The following is a 6,000-nucleotide window of genomic DNA, read 5'->3' as shown; positions in this document are numbered from 1 at the left end:
TTTGACCAAATGTTAGAGTAATAATATATGACACGCAACTTACACAAATGTTAGATTAATAATATATGACACGCAACTTACACAAAGCATACAGGGTCTAATGCATTTTTCGAGGCTAACTTTGACCAAATGTTATAGAGTAATAATATGACATGCAACTTACACAAAGCATACGGTCAAATTCGTATGTGAAAGGAGTTTCCAATGATATAATTTTGACATTATACATCTCCTGTACTATTAATCTTGTCAATAGTCAAATTGGAAACTATCTCGAGTACAAATCTAGGAGTACGTATGAATGTTATTGAATGTTGATACCTTTTTGATCAAAGTAGAGATACTTTGACTACACATAAAACTTATATGTAAACTAGAAAGGATAGGAGGGAGTATATTGTACGTTTAAAAACGAAACAAACATTGAATACCCTTTATATATGATTTGCGGATGCTATGGTCACCGGTTCAAAATTTTGAATCCGTCTTAGGTATTACGTGCCCCCACTCGTTCCCTCTTGATTTCATCTCGGGGTCCGGAGATCTATTGAAAGAGGACCAGGGTGGGTACATGCGAATGGTACTCGGCGGAATGTTCAAATGAGGCATGCGGGAGGATGGACTCGACTGGAGGGCGACATGATCGATGGAGAAGAGGGTTGGAGAGGAATGAGAAATAAGCAAATGCCACATGATTATACTTGAACGGCTCAAATAAACAATAAGTTGTCTCGCTTGGCCTACATAGTGAAAAGGCCTAATGCACAACGCGGAGCACTGCGCTCGAATATGGTCGGGAAAACAGGGAAACCGACATGTGGAGCACACCCGTCGGGACGATGTAGCGCAGACTAGTCCAATGGAGGAGCTGGCCCACGACCTCCTCGCCACCGACAACCGTTCATGTGGGTCGTCGGGGCCAACAACGGGGCGCATCTCCAGCACCGCCTCTGGACACGGTGACCGCGGTGAGCGACACGCTCATATCGTCGCTAGACACGGTCGGTTTCAGTGTGCCGAGGGTGCCGTTAGTGCTGTGGCACGACCAACGGTATGTTTGGTTTGTGCCCAAGGTTGCCCCATCAAAGCATTGGGTAGCCAAAATTTTGGTTGAGGTATTGGTTGCCCATGATTTGGCCGACATTGGCAAGAAAAATGAACTAGAGTTGGCTAGAGTTCATTGGCATGCCAAAGAAATGGCAACCATCCAAACAAAGACCAATCTTTGGGTCATGACCAAAATTTTGGTTGAGGTATTGGTTGCCCATGATTTGGCCGACATTGGCAAGAAAAATGAACTAGAGTTGGCTAGAGTTCATTGGCATGCCAAAAAATGGCAACCATCCAAACAAAGACCAATCTTTGGGTCATAACCAAAATTTTGGTAAGGTGCACTTTGGCCACAATCCAAACACACCCCAACACCCGGCTCGTCGAGGATGCACGGGGCGCCGCGATGCGTCCACGGAGTGGTGTAGCGCGGCCAACTGCATCCTATGGACCTGAGACCATGCCGGGCCGTCTTGCTTTTTCAATGACGTGCGGGGATCGCATGTGAGAAAAGGGCATCTCCAACGTTGCCATGACCGCAGCTGACTACCCTGTCACACCAAAATCCTCGTCCCTCGCGCCGTCGTGCGGTGCGTTCCCAGCCGGCGCCAGCTGCCCGCATTCATGTCGTCCGTTCGTATGTCGTCGTTAAGAGGCTCGGTGCCCGAGGAACCAACTTCGGCGACTTAATGACGCACCCGGATGCTTGGCCTCACCGGAATGCGCTACTTAAAGCGGCAACGCCCATCTAACCCCACACCATAGCGCATCGTCCTCCTACCTGGCACCACATCCACCATGACCACAAGTGCGAATGCTCTGCGGGAGAGTTTGTCTTCGGGGATGAAGCTCGAGGTCGCCGCCCTCGCTCAAGTCGCCTCTCACGACGCAATAGCGGCATAACCGGACGCGGACGCGACCGCACAAGCGATGGCCATGCTGGTGATACGTCTCCAACGTATCTATAATTTTTTATTGCTCCATGCTACGTTATCTACTGTTTTGGGCAATATTGGGCTTTATTATCCACTTTTATATTATTTTTGGGACTAACCTATTAACCGGAGGCCCAACCCAGATTTGCTGTTTTTGCCTATTTCGGTGTTTCGAAGAAAAGGAATATCAAACGGAGTCGAGACAGAACGAAATCAACTGGAGAAGTTATTTTTAGAAGGAAAGCTACCGGAAAAGCTTGGAGTGCACGTCAGGAAAGAAGGGAGGTGCTCACGAGGGTGGGGGGTGCGCCCACCCCCCTAGGGCACGCCCCCTGCCTCGTGGCCCCCCTTTAGTCCCCCGACATATCTCTTTCACCCATATATACCTACGTATCCTAACACTTCCAAAGAGCACAATAGATCGGGAGTTCCGCCGCCAGAAGCCTCCGTAGCCATCGAAAGCCAATCTAGACCCGTTCCGGCACCCTGCCGGAGGGGGGAATCCCTCTCCAGTGGCCATCTTCATCATCCCGGTGCTCTCCATGATGAGGAGGGAGTAGTTCTCCCTCGGGGCTGAGGGTATGTACTAGTAGCTATGTGTTTGATCTCTCTCTCTCTCGTGTTCTTGAGGTGGTACGATCTTGATGTATCGCGAGCTTTGCTATTATAGTTGGATCTTATGATGTTTTCTCCCCCCTCTACTCTCTTGTAATGGACTGAGTTTCCCTTTTGAAGTTATCTTATCGGATTGAGTCTTTAAATATTTGAGAACACTTGATGTATGTCTTGTCATGCGTATCTATGGTGACAATGGGATATCACGTGATTCACTTGATGTATGTTTTGGTGACCAACTTGCGGGTTCCGCCCATGAACCTATGCATAGGGGTTGGCACACGTTTTCGTCGTGATTCTCTAGTAGAAACTTCGGGGCACTCTTTGAGGTTCTATGTGTTGGTTGAATAGATGAATCTGAGATTGTGTGATGCATATCGTATAATCATACCCACGGATACTTGAGGTGACATTGGAGTATCTAGGTGACATTAGGGTTTTGGTTGATTTGTGTCTTAAGGTGTTATTCTAGTACGAATTCTAGGGCTGTTTGTGACATTTATAGGAATAGCCCAACGGATTGATTGGAAAGAATAACTTTGAGGTGGTTTCGTACCCTACCATAATCTCTTCGTTCATTCTCCGCTATTAGTGACTTTGGAGTGACTCTTTGTTGCATGTTGAGGGATAGTTATGTGATCCAATTATGTTATTATTGTTGAGAGGACTTGCACTAGTGAAAGTATGAACCCTAGGCCTTATTTCCACGCATTGCAATACCGTTTACGCTCACTTTTATCGTTAGTTACCTTGTTGTTTTTATAATTTCAGATTACAAATACCTTTATCTACTATCCATATAGCACTTGTATCACCATCTCTTCGCCGAACTAGTGCACCTATACAATTTACCATTGTATTGGGTGTGTTGGGGACACAAGAGACTCTTTGTTATTTGGTTGCAGGGTTGCTTGAGAGAGACCATCTTCATCCTACGCCTCCTACGGATTGATAAACCTTAGGTCATCCACTTGAGGGAAATTTTCTACTGTCCTACAAACCTCTGCACTTGGAGGCCCAACCACGTCTACAAGAAGAAGGTTGTGTAGTAGACATCAAGCTCTTTTCTGGCGATGTTGCCGGGGAGGTTAGCGCTTGAAGGTATATCTTTAGATCTTGCAATCGAGTCTTTTAGTTTCTTGTTTTATCACTAGTTTAGTTTATAAAAGAAAATTACATAAAATGGAATTAAGTTTGCCTCATACGCTTCATCTTTTTAATATCTTTCGTGAGTATGATGGAAAGGAAAATTGTGCTCAAGTGTTAGAAGAAGAAATCTATAAAATGTTTGGCACTAAATATTTGAATGATGAGCATGACTGCAATGTTGTTAGTATGAATTCCTTGAATATCCATGATGCTAATGATATGCAAAGCCACAAGCTTGGGGATGCTACGTTTGATGAAGATGATATTTTTAGTCCCCCAAGTTTTGATGTGCAAATTTATTATGATGAGAGAATGCCTCCTATCTATGATGATTATTGTGATGACAAGTATGCTTTAAAGAATAATGATAACCATAAAACTTGTCATCTTGGTCTTAATTTTCAATCACATGATAGTTATTTTGTTGAGTTTGCTCCCACTACTATTCATGAGAAGAATTTTGCTTATGTGGAGAGTAGTAAATTTTGCATGCTTGTAGATCATGAAAATAATGCTTTAGGTGCTGGTTATATTGTTGAATTCATTCATGATGCTACTGAAAATTATTATGAGGGAGGAATATATGCTTGTAGGAATTGCAATAATATCAAGTTTCCTCTCTATGTGCTTAAAGTTTTGAAGTTATGCTTGTTTTACCTTCTTATGCTAGTTGATTATTGTTCTCATAAGTTGTTTGCTCACAAAATCCCTATGCATAGTAAGCATGTTAGACTTAAATGTGCTAGTCATATTCTTCATGATGCTCTCTTTATGTTTCAATTCTTATCCTTTATGTGAGCATCATTGAAATCATCGTGCCTAGCTAGGGGCGTTAAACGATAGCGCTTGTTGGGAGGCAACCCAACTTTATTTTTATTCCTTGATTTCTGTTCCTGTTTAGTAATAAATAATTCATCTAGCCTCTGTTTAGATGTGGTTTTATGCTTTTAATTAGTGTTTGTGCCAAGTAGAACCTTTGGGAAGACTTGGGTGAAGTCTTTATGATCATGCTGTAAAAAACAGAAACTTTAGCGCTCACGAGAATTGCTACCATTTTTATTTGGAGAGTGATATTTAGTTAATTCTTTTTGAAGGTGATTAATAGACAAATTCCTCAGGTCCAGAAATTTATTTCAGAATTTTATGAGTTCCAGAAGTATACGTTTGATCCAGATTACTACAGACTGTTTTGTTTTTGACAGATTCTGTTTTTCTTGTGTTGTTTACTTATTTTGATGAATCTATGGCTAGTAAAATATTTTATAAACCATAGAGAAGTTGGAATACAGTAGGTTTAACACCAATATTAATAAATAACGAGTTAATTACAGTACCTTGAAGTGGTGATTTATTTTATACTAACGGAGCTTACGAGTTTTCTGTTAAGTTTTGTGTTGTGAAGTTTTCAAGTTTTGGGTAAGGATTCGATGGACTATGGAATAAGAAGTGGCAAGAGCCTAAGCTTGGGGATGCCCAAGGCACCCCAAGGTAAAATTCAAGGATAGCCAAGAGCCAAAGCTTGGGGATGCCCCGGAAGGCATCCCCTCTTTCGTCTTCGTTCATCGGTAACTTTACTTGGAGCTATATTTTTATTCACCACATGATATGTGTTTTGCTTGGAGCGTCAATTTATTTTGTTAAGATTTGCTTGCTGTTATTTAGAACAATATTTTTCATCTTTATTCCAATAAAATTGGCATTGATAGTCTTTACTATGCCTATTTTAGAAGTCCACATGTTGCTGTTTGAAAACAGAAAGTTTACCGCTGTTGCAATAATTCCCTAGAAAATTCAGAATGTGATAAAATGTTGAAACCTTTTGCAAATTAAGATCTGATAAATTTAATACAGTGGGATTTTTCTTTCATAATTTTTGGAGCTAGGGAAGTATGGATGTTGCAGAATTCTTTACAGACTATCCTGTTTAGGCAGATTGCTGTTATGTTTGCATTGTTTGCATATGTTTGCTTCTTTAATGATTCTATTTCAGGATAGGACTATTAAATATGCAGAGGCATTTAGTATGCAATGTTGAATAATAATTTTAGTGATTTTGCTACAGTAGAGTATGATAAGGTTTTGGCAATGGTTTATACTAACTTATCTCACGAGTCCTTGTTGAGTTTTGTGTGGATGAAGCTTTTGAGATTTAGGGAGACCGTGATATGAGAGGAATTAAGGAGACACAAAAGCTCAAGCTTGGGGATGCCCAAGGCACCCCAAGATAATATTTCAAGAAGTCTCAAGCATC

Source organism: Triticum dicoccoides, chromosome 4A (genome assembly GCF_002162155.2).
Source record: "Triticum dicoccoides isolate Atlit2015 ecotype Zavitan chromosome 4A, WEW_v2.0, whole genome shotgun sequence".
Classification (NCBI taxonomy): Eukaryota; Viridiplantae; Streptophyta; class Magnoliopsida; order Poales; family Poaceae; genus Triticum; species Triticum dicoccoides.
Note: the sequence above shows the minus strand (reverse complement) of the source record.